General features: G+C 42.0%; 2 non-coding genes across 2 annotated transcripts; one reads left to right on the forward strand and one right to left on the reverse strand.

Moving 5' to 3' along the window:
* Positions 1–8,153: 8,153 nt before the first annotated feature.
* TRNAG-GCC (transfer RNA glycine (anticodon GCC)) lies at positions 8,154–8,224 on the forward strand. The gene has a single exon. It is a non-coding gene; the product is annotated as a tRNA-Gly (tRNA).
* A 3,016-nt stretch (positions 8,225–11,240) lies between these two features.
* TRNAG-GCC (transfer RNA glycine (anticodon CCC)) lies at positions 11,241–11,311 on the reverse strand. Its single transcript has one exon. It is a non-coding gene; the product is annotated as a tRNA-Gly (tRNA).
* Between the last annotated feature and the right edge of the window lie 4,216 nt (positions 11,312–15,527).

Below are 15,527 nucleotides of genomic sequence, written 5' to 3' on the forward strand. Positions count from 1 at the left end.
AGTAATCGGGAAGAAATTCATGAGGTAGTCGAGGAAGGATTGGACAGGATTTGCAATGCAGTTGGGGAAGATACGGGGGAACAGATTAGTAGTAATGAACAAATTGAAAGCAAACTTGTGGAGGTCACTGAACTACGGAACGAACAGGAAACGCTATCACAGCAGGTAAGAGAAAGAGAGGAAGAATTGAAGGAAGAAGTGAGAATAGTGGAAGAGAATTCTGAGAGAGCAGCGGAAGAAGAAGAAGAAGAAGAAGAAGAAGAAGAAGAAGTTGTGAACTGCCAGGGAGTGATACGGCAGGAATTGGAATTTGCAGGTGAGTCGGCGGGTGAGATGATAATAGCGAGTGGTTTGTTCAGTAGGGATCGTGATTTAACCAAGTTTTCTGGAAAACAGTTTAATTCTATAGAATTTGTAAAAGTAGTTGAGAAAAGATTTGCAAGTAAGTTGAGGAATAATGTTATTGAATGGGAATACGTGGTGGAAATCTTGTCGAATGTTTTTATCGGTGAAAGTAAAATATGGTTTCGAGTATACTGGAATAATATGTATAATTTAGGAGAGTTTAAAGTGTTCATTGATAGGCTTTGGGAGGAATGTGTACTAGGGCGCGCGCGAGAGAGAGCGCGCATGATGTCTGGGGAAAGTGGTATTGTAGAGAGAAGGGGGAAAATGCTATCCGTGTATCAGAGGAGAGGGGGTGATCATGATCCGCAGAGGATTAATAGTTGTGTTGATAGTGATAGTGGTCAGAAGAGTAACGAGAGAGAATCGGAAGATGGGAGGCGTATGTATTTGAGTTATGAGAGAGAAGGTCAGAGGAGTAATCAGAGAGAATCGGGAGATGGGAGGCGTACGGATTTGAGTTATCAGAGGGATTATGATAGTCTTAATATGAATGTTATCCAGGTGTCTTTATCGACCCAGAGTATCTCAAATTCACAGGGAATCGGGTAAGTTAAGTAGACAGGCTGAAGGTAGTAGATGAACAGGTATTTAGTATAAGTAGTTATGTAGTGAAAGTAAATTTAAGAGTAGTGTGATTGTGACCTAAGTAATGTTAAGTGAGATATTTAAGTAATGACGTAGTCGTAGATAATGATGTAATTAATAGTAGTAGTAAGGCAGATGTAAGAAGTGTTGTTACGTGATGTAAGTACTTATAATACTGAGAATATGATGTAAGTAGTGAAGTAGTAACTCCGATGATGGAAATTGTGATGTGAAGAAGGTACTATTTTATAACAGCCGTTGGGTAAGTCACAGTGAGTAAATAAAATGATAGCGGTACCAATCATAATTGAAGATAATTGTAAGTTTCATATATGCGTTGTACCAAAACTTGTGTATTCAGTTGTTTTAGGAGCTGACTTGGTTGTAAATCATGGAGCTAGAGTAGACTTTAATTTAGGTAGTGTGTGTTTGTCCTGTGAGGAAACTAGCAAAGAAGTACGTATTAATTATGATGGTCTGAGGTAAGTGTTTGGTAACGTGTGTTCTTTAAAGATAGGTGAGAGGTAAGTGAAGTTGTTCCTAGTGAGAGGAAATGTTTTGTTGGGTGTGTTACGTGCCTGTACGACCAGTATCCGAGGGATGGTCGGTATGAGGCAGTGACGTGAGGTAATTTGAGTGAATTACAGGAGAAGTAATTGTGTTCGATGTTAGGTAAGCATCGAGAGGTATTTAGTGGTAAGTGAGGAAGAACACGTATATGAACATAAATTTGTAGTAAATGACCATTGATCGTTTGTGGGAGGTAAGTACCCCATTCAACTTAAAAAAACTAGTGAAGTCTAAGAACAAATAAACATTATGCTGGATTACGGAATAATTGAACCATCTTGTAGCCATAGTATTGATTCTTTAATTATTGTTGCCAAGGAGGATGTGATTTATTGAGAGATGTAAGTTAACAAGGGCAAAATTGATTCAGTTTGAGTGACAGAGTGCTACTCAGAGTTCCATTTCATCATCTGCAGAGGCGGGAAATATGTCTAAATTCTTTCTTTTGTATCAGGGGTATTTCACTATTGTGAGCCGTATCGGGGAGTGTGCATATTCCTTATAAATTCAGGAAGAGGATATTGTCGGTATTTGTAGTATTATATATGTAAAGAAGTATTTCACGTGAGATTTGTTGAAATAAGAGTAAGATGATTAAATTTTGTGAGAAACTGGCAAAATAAAACTAACATCTGCGATTTGCGTGTGAACCAAGTGTCGTATTGGTGTATTGGAAGAATAAGTGCTACATTGTCATGTTCTGTGTGACAAAACGGAGAACAGGACATTGGACAGTTATCTGCGATAACAATATGCGAGAAAAGTTCTCATATAAGTGAATTTTCACAAAATGTTTAAAAAAAGAAGAATGTAGTGTAATCATATAAAATTATTTGTGTGTGTTAAATTAAGGGCTATGCTCTTGTGAATTGTATGAGAATGGGACACTGGACAGTTATCTGCGATGACAATGTGCGAGAAAAATTCTCATATATGTGATGTATTATAAAATGTATGGATGTTGAAAAAGAAAATTATTGTTGTATACTCATTTAAAGTGTTTATCTGTGTCAGTGTTATATATATAATTTTGTTCATAAATCAATCGATTCTTTGTTCTTCGATTTATTTATGAGGGAGGCGAATTGTAACGGTTCAAATCCCGTTACAAGATGATATCTGTATTTTTATTATTGTATGATTTTATCTGTATTTTATTATTATTATTATTATTATTATTATTATTATTATTATGTCAGTATTATTATTATGTTATCTGTGATATTGTTACTATTATTGTAATTATCAGTCTTATTTAATTCAATTTTGCAATGCCTGTTGCTTGCAAGATTGTACTTAGATGTATGCATATATACGTATGTGTAGAATAACACTCAATACCTGTACAGTGAGAATTGTTGTATATATCAGAGATTGGAAGTGACGTTGTTATATTGCGATACCACTGGCGATTCTGCCAAGTCATCGCCACTCCATGGCTACGGCATCGTATTTATTTAGATATGCGCTCAGAGTGTCGGCCGGCCCGGGGCTATTTCACCACTGGATGTAATATCTGTCGCGTAGGTGGGAGTATGTCATTGTTATTTCTGGAGATTACGTAGCTGTGTCAACCAACGTCTATAAAAGGTGGGTGCATATTGTAGCGTCAGTCATTAGTTATACGGATGCAGTACAGTGAAGAAGTCTACTAGATCAAGAGGCCTTAGTTGGTCAGTCAACCAGTGTGAACGAGAGATGGTGAAGACTCAGTGAGCCATTAATTATTGGTCATTGAGAGAGTGAGACCAAGAGGTTGGTCCGTCACTTAGTGGAAGACACGGACGCAAGGGCTTACCATGAAGTCAGAGAGGGCAACCCAGGACCTACCAAGAGGTAATACCATACTGACTTACAAAGAAGTCAGATGAGATGGAGAAGAAGCAGTCACAAGGATGTATCACCACGTTAGGCGTGACATATCTACAGTAAACACCAGATCAAAGGAATACGTCGTAATTACACTAAAAGTGTTGAAGGTACAGTCAAGTGAATCAGTGAGGGAAATATTTCGTATAAATTGTTAAATGTCCGGTCAAGAAGAATTCAAATTCATGCCTAGTTTCTTTCAGTTGCAATGTCATAATTTCACATTCTCATCTGTTTTATCGCAACAAGACTCACTATTTTTTGATATATTATTTAAAGAATATATATTGTTCTATCAAACGAATTCATAGTTTTATTTCAATGAAAGTAAAATATCTTAACCTCAAAATTAATGGGGAAACGGAACGCCAATCTCCTTTTCCCAGAACTTATATGGTATGTTGTCAAAAGTAAGCTTATTACCCCACACCCTCGAGATAGTCAAGAGTCTCATTGTATTATTGCTGTACTGAGTGACAGCTGGCGCCCTTCAAATAACGTATGTGTAAGTAAGCAGGTAACAAGTAAGTGTGAGTACAAGGTCCGACGAGTGTGTATTTTATTTAATGAATATTAATTTTCATAATTTCCATTTTAAATGCAGATATTCAGATTTTTCAAGTTAAATGCAGTTTTATAATATTTGTAAATTTAGTCAGCGAGTTAGGAACATCTCACACAGGGTGGCACAGACCTAAGGACCACAGATGTGGGCAAATTACGTAGTAATAATAATATTATTGGCTTTACGTCCCTCTAGCTACTCTCACGGTTTTTGGAGACGCCGAGGTGCCGGAATTTACTCCCGTAGGAGTTTTTTGTACGTGCCAGTCAATCTATCGACACTGGGCTGTCGTATTTGAGCACCTTCAAATACCACCGGACTGAGCCAGGATCGAACCTGCCAAGTTGGGGTTAGAAGGCCAGCGCCTTAACCGTCTGAGCCACTCAGCCCGGTAGTAAATATTAAGGTACAGCCACAGCATTAGCCTGGTAGGAAAATGGGGAACAACGGAAAGTTATCTTCAGGCCAGTTGACGGTGGGGCTCGAACCCGCCATCTCCCGCATACAAGCTGACAGATCCGTTACACAAACCACATAGCCACCAGGTCGATCGGTTTGAAGGAGATAGACGACCACATCGAATAGGAAATGCAAGTCAACAAACATTCTGTAGGGGGAAATCCATCTCTCTTGTTATGACAAACAAAACAATCCGTGGAATCTACTGTACAGAACATTAAGTGCCTTTTTGTTCCAAGACGATTGTCACTCAGTCAGATAGCTGGCAGATGTCAGAATGTTTAGGGCCAGTGAGAATGCGTTCTGCACTTCAATCTGCAGGCCCACCGAGGGTTTTGCGCCATGGGGTTTGCTTTCGTTTGTTTTTGGAAGTACTGTGCGTTCTTAACTGTACAACTTGGCTTCGTGACCGGGTCCGCTGTCTCTCACTTCAACATCTCTTCAGTTTTACTTTTTCAGCTAGTGGCTTTACGTCGCACCGACACAGATAGGTCTTAAGGCGACGATGGGATAGGAAAGGCCTATGAATGGGAAGGAAGCGGCCGTGGCCTTAATTAAGGTACAGCTCTAGCATTTGACTAGTGTGAAAATGGGAAACCACGGAAAACCATCTTCAGGGCTGCCGACAGTGCGATTCTAACCCACTATCTCCCGGATGCGAGCTCACAGCTATGCGCTCCTAACCGCACGGCCAAACCCCCTTGGGGGGGGGGGGAATACGTTCTCCACCTCAACCTGCAGGCCTTCGGGCTGAGCAGCGGTCGCTTGGTAAGCCATGTACCTTCGAGGCTGTTGCGCCATGGGGTTTGCTTTTATTTGGTTTTTGGGGAGCACTGTACGTTCTTAGTTGTACAACTTGGCTTTGTGACCGGGTCCGCTGTCTCTCACATAAACATCCTCTCAGTTACTTTCTTTTTTTTTGCTAGTGGCTTACGTATCATTGACACAGATATATCTTATGGCGACGATGGGATAGGAAAGGCCTAGGAATTCGAAGGAAGCGGCCGTGACCTTAATTAAGGTACAACCCCAGCATTTGCCTGGTGTGAAAATGGAAAACCATTGTCAGTGCTGCCGACAATGCGATTCGAACCCACTATCTCCCGGAAGCAAGCTCACAGCCGCGCGCCCCTAACCGCACGGCCAACTTGCCCGATTACAGTTCTTACGAGGCTGATTGAATTTCAATCCACCCCTAAGTCTAGGCAGACACACTACCCCTACACTTGTAATTACTGTTATGACAGGTGTTGATATATAGAAAAGAAAGCGACTTTGGTCAGTGAAGGACAACAATACTAGTTTAAATACACCTATCAAATTACGAAATGAAACAATTTAGGCGTATTCAGGATTTGGATGCAGTTGGCTGAAAATAAACTGTATTTCCTGCACTCCACCGCGGTAGGAGTCTATCTAAATACGGTTGAAAGTTGGTATAGATGCGAGCTGAAGAGAAGACTAGCGGGACGTGAGGTGGGACACGGGGGAGCAGCTTTTTCTCTCTGTCGTCTCGGCTATGGCTCTTCCTAAAAATATCGTCAGCCAGCCAGCCAGCAGCCAGTCTCCCTTTGATGATACAAATGGCCAGTCGAACAGTTCGGTAGTGTTGATCTTGTCTGTGTGTTGTAAGTGTTTTACAGCGATTTATATATTGAGACTTACATAACTGTGTTATAAAACATTTATGTTATTATAGTGCTACTTTGTATTACTATTATGGAACCCTGCCGGAAGAAAGGAAAGACTATCCACAGCGAAGCTAGGGAGGTTATCAGACATGTTATCCAAGAATGTGATAATAATAATAATTTCGTGTGGCAGACGCTCCGATGAGGTTGGGCGGCATCTGCCATGTGAAGGTAACTGCGTATTATTGTGGTGGAGGATAGTGTTATGTGTGGTGTGTGAGTTGCAGGGATGTTGAGGACAGCACAAACACCCAACCCCCGAGTCAATGGAATTAACCAATTAAGGTTAAAATCCCCGACCCGGCCGTTAATCGAACGCGGGACCCTCATTCAGTTTTGTGTGTCACCAAGAAAAGTGACATAGGGACACAAGGATTGATGAAGATAATTTAGGCCTACAGACTATTGTTTCAAATATTATTTTATTTCATAGTTTTGCCTATCAAGGAAAGTGACAGAGGGACACAAGGATTGGTTAAGCTAATTTAGGCCTACATACTATTGTTTTAAATGTTATTTTATTTCATAGTTTTGTGTGTCACCAAGAAAAGTGACATAGGGACACAAGGATTGATTAAGCTAATTTAGGCCTACAGTCTATTGTTTTAAATGTTATTTTATTTCATAGTTTTGCCTATCAAGAAAAGTGACATAGAGACACAAGGATTGATTAAGCTAATTTAGGCCTACAGACTATTGTTTTAAATGTTATTTTATTTCATAGTTTTGTAAACATATGTGTACCTCAGGACTGAAGAGGCTAAACATTAACAGTGTTATATTGTCTAGGACAACACGTATCTTACCGGTACTCCTATTATTAGTGTAATTTGTTTTAAGAGTCCGAACATATTTCTCCTTAGCTTACAATAGACATTATATATTAACTGCATGTCTGGATGAGTTGAATGATTGGATTGTAATCATAAAATTGTTATACGCGCACATATTCAATCTGGTTTATTATTATTATTATTATTATTATTATTATTATTATTATTATTATTATTATTATTTTCTTCACGTAACGAACTTGCCGGGACATGTGTTTGAGAGAGAATGCATTCGTAACTCGGCACACTGACGAACGAAATTGACCTGCCTTTACCTCACTTCATGAAAATTACTACATTTGAAATACAGGAAATAAATATCGTCTTCTTCTAGTAATGTAACCGTCATCGGACGTTGGCGATCATTTTGTAAAAATAGGTAAAAAGTATTATAATAATTAATACAGTATATACATTAAAATAAAAAATAATAACAGAAGCTCTTTCGATTTGCATCTTGAAGATGGACTCTGCCAGTGATAAAATCTAATTCTGAAGATGGCATAAATTCCCAATGTCACTGGAAATTAACCTAGATTACTGTTAGTTGGAAACTGCCTTGTCTTAATATTTCGCTGGTCAGATGTAGTCTATTAATAAATGAATAATTTTGCCCACCTGCGGTATACAAAAATACATCAAGTGCCTTGCAGGAGGAGACCACATGAGGACACTGCGACTGCGAGGGCGAACGTTTTCAGAAACGCAAGTATATACACCAGCTTGGAGACGATAAGCCAGGGACGAGGGGCGAAGCGAGGGCTAACGCATTCCCGGCCACATTCCTAGCGAAACTCTTCTCTTGAACTCCCATCTATAGGAGGCTGTGATTGTTATTTCAAGGGGCGAAACAACGTGAATATTAGTCTCTCTTCACACTGGCAGCGAGAACAGGGAAAGTGCATCCCCTCAAAATATGAATGTGTCTGTTGCAGACGGAGAAGGATCATTAACAGTGGGAAAATTAAGGCTTCCTTGGTCATACAGAGGTAATGCGCTCGGGTTCAGAAGATTACAAGAACTGTGTAAGGGAGATCACATGGAGAAGACGGAATGGTCTCTGAAGAAGCTCTCTACTTGGTCTGGTGACGTAATGCAGCGAATGACCTACTTAACTTCAGAACAATAAAACATCTTACTGAAGTCACACTTCTTTTGTTTTCAGCTAGCGAAGCATCGGTGGTTCAGTGGTAGAATGCTCGCCTGCCACGCGGGCGGCCCGGGTTCGATTCCCGGCCGATGCAGCGCTCATATTATACCATACCACTGTTAATAATTTTTAAAACATTCAGTTCCTATCGCCTGTTTTATTCTTTAAGTTAAGCTAATGTCCGCCTCTGTGGTGTAGTGATTAGCATGATTAGCGGCTAACCCCGGAGGCTGGGGTTCGGTTCCCGGTTCTGCCACTAAATTTGAATAGTGGTATGAGGGATGAAACGGGGTCCATTCAGATTCGGGAGGTCAAATGTGTAGAGGGGGGTTCGATTCGCACATTCTTTAAGCTAATGTCCGCCTCTGTTGTGTAGTGATTAGCATGATTAGCGGCTAACCCCGGAGGCCGGGGTTCGATTCCCGATTCTGCCACTAAATTTGAATAGTGGTATGAGGGATGAAACGGGGTCCATTCAGATTCGGGAGGTCAAATGAGTAGAGGGGGGGTTCGATTCGAATCTCAGCCATCTTGGAAGTGGTTTCCCACTTCTCGTCCAGGCAAATGCCGGGATGGTACCTAACTTAAGGCCACGGCCGCTTCCTTCACGTTCCCCACAAGGCCCCTGTTCTGCATAGCAGGTACTGGTCCTCCTTCCCAGCTGTCTCCCCTTACTAAAATCCCACGCTTCAGGACACTGCCCTTGAGGCGATTCCGGGGAGAAAACCAACCCTGGAGAGTAAAAAAAAAAGAAAGAAATCAAGCTAATTTGTGGATTGCGTTTCTCACATTTCTCTGTAGTAAGTTTTCTGAAGTGACATTGAAATCACCCTATTCACCATGGCTCAGTATATGACATCGCTTGCGCGCGTGCAAACTACAATATCGAAAAGACTTAACAGGTGTACACCAGTACGATAATGACAGTTATCGAAATATACGTGTATTAAGCGACCTGGTCTGCCAGGCGCTTCGCACAGTATCGTACGATATTTCAAGCAAACGACATGCAAGAAGGTGGTGCAATCCAGGCTGAAGATACAACATTATACGTTTCCTACATTAAACTACTGAAGTACGCTTCTATGGTGTAGTGGTTAGTGCGATTAGCTGCCAGCCCCGGAGGACCGGATTCGATTCCCGGCTTTTCCACGAAATTGTAAAAGTTACAAGGGCGGGAACGGGGTCCACTCAGCCTCGAGAGTTTAAGTGATATAGGGGGCTCGACTCCCACCTCAGCCATCTTACAAGTGTTTTTTTGTGTGTGCGATTTCCCAGTGTGCTCAGTTCGCCCGGAAGGACGTGGGTTCGAATCCCCGCCAGGAAGTCGTAAAATTTAAGAAACCAGATTTCCACTTCCGGAGGTGCATATGGCCCTGAGGTTCACTCAGCCTACACCAAAAATGAGCACCAGGTTAATTCCTGGAGGCAAAGGCGGCCGGGCGTTGAGCTAACCACTCTACTCCATCACGTGGCGCGGTTAACAATGGTGGAAGCCTTTACTTTCCACTCCTCCAAGGGCCTTCATGGCCTGTACTTAAGGCTACGGCCGCTTCCCTATCCCTCCTAATCTTCTCATCCCCCCACAAGGCCCCTGTTCAGCATAGCAGGTGAGGCCGCCTGGTTCTTCTTCCCAGTTCTATCCCCCGACTCAAAGTCTCACGCTCTAGGACACTACCCTTGAGGTGGTAGAGGTGGGATCTGTCTCTCAGTCCGAGGGAAGAACCCACCCTGGACGGTAAACGGATAAAGAAAGAAACTATTGAAAAATGCCGATCAGAATGGCCGCTCGTTCACAGGGCATGACTACGGAGCCAAGCGCTGCACTGGGAGACACCTGGGTTCGAACCCCCTCCCCAGTTGTCCTGAGAGTATTTTCTGGTGGTTTCCCATTTTCATTTCCAGGCAAATGTTAGGACTGTTCCAATTCATGAGCCACAGACAATTCATTTCCTCTTCTTACACAATTTAATTCATCATTCATCTTTATTAGTTGAGGTTGGCATCAGGCCGTTAAAGCATACATTAATTTCACCTCATTCCCGATCACGTATCAAGTAAAGGGATTTAGGCGTAGACAAACAACAGAGTAGAAAAAAATGTTTTACGTATTTACAATCTGCAAGATTACAGAGAAGCCGAGGTGACGGGTTTGGCCTGGAAAACTATTTGCTTCCCTGATTATAGTTTTCGGTGGTTTCCCATTTTCATACCAGGCAATGCCGGGCCTGTACTTTAATTAAGGCCACTACCGCTTCCTTCCCCCTCCTATACCATCGTCGTCGTAAGACCTATCTGTGTCAGTTCAACGTAAAGCAGCTTGAATGATATGCTTTCATGTGAAGAATTGCAAAAATTCAAAGTCCAACATAATGGTCGAACCCACGACCCCGAGATTAAGATTCCCATTACCGACTGAGCAAGCCGGACTAGGACTATAAATGTTTAACAGCCATATCATAGAGAAACATAATAATATGATTCTATTATTCAGATACAGAATGCTCACAATCGTCTCCAACGTCCCCGACCTATTCTGTCAACTCTGCTAAATAGGGAACGATTTTCGGCTCGATCGACTATAAATTTGTTTTTAAGATTGCTGCTTGCACGCGCTGGCTCAAGCTAATAAACATTGCTAATATTGTGAGATTAATATGACTTGTAACATTATTCGGCTACTACTTCTACTGCACACGTTTGCATTTCGTCACCTCTCGAATGCAGACCTGTAGAGGCACGGTCCAGTCGTGGCCACCGGCATGCTGAACAGGGGCCATATGTGGAGATGTGATGATCGGTAGGGATTGACGTGGAAGAGAGAAGGAAGCGGCCGTGGCCTTGTGTTAGGTACCATCCCGGCATTTGCCTGGAGGAGAAGTGGGAATCGAACCCCTTCTGCTTATTTGACCTCCCGAAGCTGAGTGTATCCTGATCCAATAAGTAACTCGTACCACTTCTCAAATATCGTGGCAGAGTCGGGAATTGAACCCGGGCCTCCGCGGTTGGTAGCTAACCACTACATCACCACAGAGGCGGACATGCGTTCAATTTGGTTAATAAAATAGGGGAATGCGAAAACAGGTTTTCAGCATCATTGGATAAAAATATGCATCGGCCGGGAATCGAACCCGGGCCGCCCGCGTGGCAGGCGAGCATTCTACCACTGAACCACCGATGCTACACTACTGTTGTCTTTTTAGAAGTGAGACTTCAGTTGCAATGTTTAGCTTGTTTAATGTTGTGTAGCTCATTGACTACATTCCTCACCAGACCAGCTAGATGGCTTCTTCCAGTAATCCGTCTTGCATCTGACATTGCTTATTCAACTCTTGCACTATTCTGTCCCTTAGGTTATTATTTCACGCGGACTAGGAAGTCTTTTCTTTTTCTTCTCACCTTTCCTGATATTTTGTGAAGACGGAACTCTTCCGGTTTCTCCAACAATTAATGTTAAGACGGGCTATAATAACTTTGTATTACCCCTTAAAACAACTATCATCTACACCTGCCGTGTTTTCATAGTTTTTCTATGGACCTATGCCAGGCAGAGCACAGGTAAACTGTAGTACATATTTACTGTTACGAGCGGAAGAGCTGGCCGTGCGGTTAGGGCCGCGTAGCTGTGAGCTTGCATCCGGGAGATAGTGGGTTCGAACCCCCCCACTGTCGGCAGCCTTGAAGATGGTTTTCCGTGTTTTCTCATGTTCACACCAGGCAAATGCTTATTTTAAGTCCACGGCCGATTCCTTCCCCCTCCTAACACTGTCCTATTCCATCGTCGCCATAAGACCCATCTGTGTCGGTGCGACGTAAAGCAAATTGTAATATAAATATATATATATATATATATATATATATATATATATATATATTTACTGTTATGTATCACATAGTTCTGGCTTTCATGTCATCAGTACTGAAACTGGTAGGACCTTCAAATAGTACCACTATGTGTTATTCAGTTGTATGGAAACTATAAACAACATATGGTGGCACTAATGAGTCGTACTAGGCAAATTGAGGAGTGAGGTTGTTTCTTATTGTTTTCCTCATTGGTCCTACGAGTAGCTACTTTCACGGCACCCAGACGTACTAGTCGAGTTCTGTCATTACTCGACACCGCTCTTACCACAAGGGAAGCGACACACCCTTAAGGCCGACATCTACCTTAACCCTGAGAGTAACATGTCTATAAATATCGCTTTAGTTACACCACACGTCTCGAAGACGTGCCACTCAAAGCCTATTAAGGACCAAGGGGGAAGTTTTCATTCCCCTCCCCGAAGGGGAGGGGCGGGCCACCTAGAAGGTTACGCCTTCTCTCTGGCCAGGAGATTTGGCGGGGTTTGGGGATTTGGTGGGATTGGTAGAGAGGGATGGAGCTTTGCTAAGTTGGAGGAGTTGGGGGGGGGGGGTCTCGACCTCTTGACTAAGTATTTATTGGTTTCTTCAATATGTACAGTATTCATTTTACATTTTTACAATTTTTGGGTTTTTACAATAAGATTGTTTTTCTTGTGCTGTGACATTTTCTTGTTTATTGTTTTGCCTACTGTGTATTTGATATATCCCTTCCCCCCTCTTTTTTTTATTAGGGGGTTATTAGGATATTTACATCTGTTTAGCTATGGATTATCTGCACTTGGTTATTTACAGAATTACAGTGCTTGATATTTACAATACGATATTTACATCTGTTACACTATGGACTATCTACACTTGGTTATTTACAGAGCTTGGCTATTTACAGAACTTGGATATTTACACTTGATTATTCCAGTTGCTTGATATTTACAATACGTTGTTATTTACAGTACATTGTCTTGTTTTACATAATTAGTTGTAGACCAAAATGGAGTTATTTACAAGTTGTTCTGGGTATTTACAGTTGTTTGTTAGCAGGTTTACATTTGTTGTTGCTTGTGGTTGGCCGGCACTGCTTCTGAAACATAGGAGGGTTTTGTTATTACATTTAACATATATCCTGATGTTGGGGGGGGGGGGGGGGGAGGACGCCAGGGTTTCTTGGGGTGTTGGAGTTGCTTTACCTGTGATGGGAGTGGGTGGGATTTTACAGGGTTAGGGGCTTATGGGGTGGGGTATTTTCGTCACAGCTTCTTTGCTTATGTGTGCCCTCATCGGGTGGGGGGAGGGACCGGTAGAGATGGAACGGGGTTTGGGTGAAGTGGGGGTTGGGGGGTAGGTCTCCTCTGAGGAGTTGGTTGAGGGTTGGGTTGTCTCGGTCTAGGGCTCGGCGGTAGGATCGCTGGAATTGTGTGAGGACATAGGAGTCTAAGGGTGGGAAAGGGAATATTGCTAGTAAGTCGGTCGTAGGGTATCGGAAGGGAAGTCGGAGAAAGCCTATTATTTAAAGTTACGTTAAAGTTACCAGACAGAATGCACAAGAAATAGAGGTGGTGGAGGGGATAACTCTCCCCTCCTTATGAGGACTAGATGGCATTCATTCGCACGACACGTCAGAAAATCGTATGGTGTAATTGTCAGGGTTAAAACGTAGGTGACAGAACAGATGTGTTGTGAGAAGACCACAAATGAGAAAGAAAAATAGCTGTAGCAGGTGGACGCGTTCCGACATAAATAAGATAGAGACTTCAGCGGAAGCTACAGGTACCATTAGTAAAAACTTGTATTTATCTCTAGCTGTACTTTTTGAACAACTTAGAACTTAGGATTAACAGGAGAAGCATATCCCCCTCCCGTTACATGAAAGCCCTTGTCATATGTCCGAATAATATATTTCCGGTCGAGGAAAAATTCACAAGAGTAATAATAAATTGTCAGAGTTCGCCTCTATAGTATAGGGGTTAGTGTGATTAGCTGCCACCCCTGGTATTCCGGGTTCGATTCCCGAGTCTGCCACGAAATTTGAAACCTGGTACGAGGACTGGAACGGGATCCACTCAGCCTCGGGAGGTCAACTGAGTAGAGGATGTTCGATTCCCACTTCAGCTATTCTCGAAATGATTTTCTGCGGTTTCCCACTTCTCCACTTACGGCCACGTCCGCTTCTTTCCCTCTTCTCTGCCTATCCGTTCCAATATTCCCATCCCCCGCAAGGTACTGATCCTTCTTCCCAGTTGTATCTCTGGCCCAAAGTCTCACGCTCCAGGACACTGCCCTTGAGGCGGTTGTGGCGGGATCCCTCATTGAGTCCGAGGGAAAACCAAGCCTGAAGGTTAAACGGATACAGAAAATAAATAAAATAAAATAAAATAAAATAAAATAAAATAAAATAAAATAAAATAAAACAAAACAAAATAAAATAAAATAAAATAAAATAAAATAAAATAAAAATTGTCAGATACTTTTCACTCTTTGTTGTTCGGTACACAAGCAGGATATTATTTACCCATTTACCAGTTTACTGGTCCTCTTTTCAAGAGAAATCGTCATTAAATGTGATTTCCTCTGCAAATAAATAAATCAATAGCGCTTATCAGTTTTTCAATTTTTTTGAGCAAGTTTGAAATTTTACACACTTTCCACTTTTTTAGGTTATTAGGACAAGTGAACAGTATTTCCACGTCGATGGCGCTCACCGTTGATGGACTCAGCAGTAAATATATATTGTGCCCTACTGCACTTTAAAGTTCCGTCCAGGCGAAGGCCGGTCTCGAACCCAGAGTACAGTAGTGAACGAACTCTCACAGACGTGAGCTGGTGCACATAGTCTTACCTGAATACAGTCCTCTTCAATCAGCCGGGAGAGCGCTCTTCTCAGGGATAACATGGGTATAACGGGGCAACATAAAGATAATACACTAGGACATGTACCTACTCCGGTAAGAATTCGGCTAAATTAAAAATAAAAAAATAAAATATCTAACAGAAAACACCGCTGCATTCAAAGTTTAACAAATAGGGATTTATTACATAAACTTGAATTATTTACAAATGAAAGAGCCTTTCAATATGAGATGGTAAAATGACGCTGAGCCGATGACTACCAGTTCACTGCCTTCACGAAAACACGTGAGCTGCAACAAGCATGTTACAATAGAGTAAGTAACGAAGTTTAGAAAGATGGATATCTGCTTAATAACACAAAAACAATGATTCCCATAAAATTATACAATGCCTCGCGCCGTCGAACCCCGGTGCAAACAAAAATCACCACAAAATTTACAATGACCTGACTCGGTCACGAACCCTAGTCCCATGACAAGTAAGGCGTCCAAGATACCTATGCACACAATATAAAAGGACCCAATCAACACATACATGGGTGTCAGGATAAAACGGGCCAGTGTTAAAATATTACACATAAAACAAATAGGACATAAAACAAATCTCTCTCTGCTTTCAAAACATGAAGGTCGTTTCTTCCCCTCTCGGCATTCTTGACATACTGCAGACGACCAACCCACAAGCCT

The sequence above is a fragment of the Anabrus simplex genome, chromosome 1 (assembly GCF_040414725.1).
Source record: "Anabrus simplex isolate iqAnaSimp1 chromosome 1, ASM4041472v1, whole genome shotgun sequence".
Taxonomy (NCBI): Eukaryota; Metazoa; Arthropoda; class Insecta; order Orthoptera; family Tettigoniidae; genus Anabrus; species Anabrus simplex.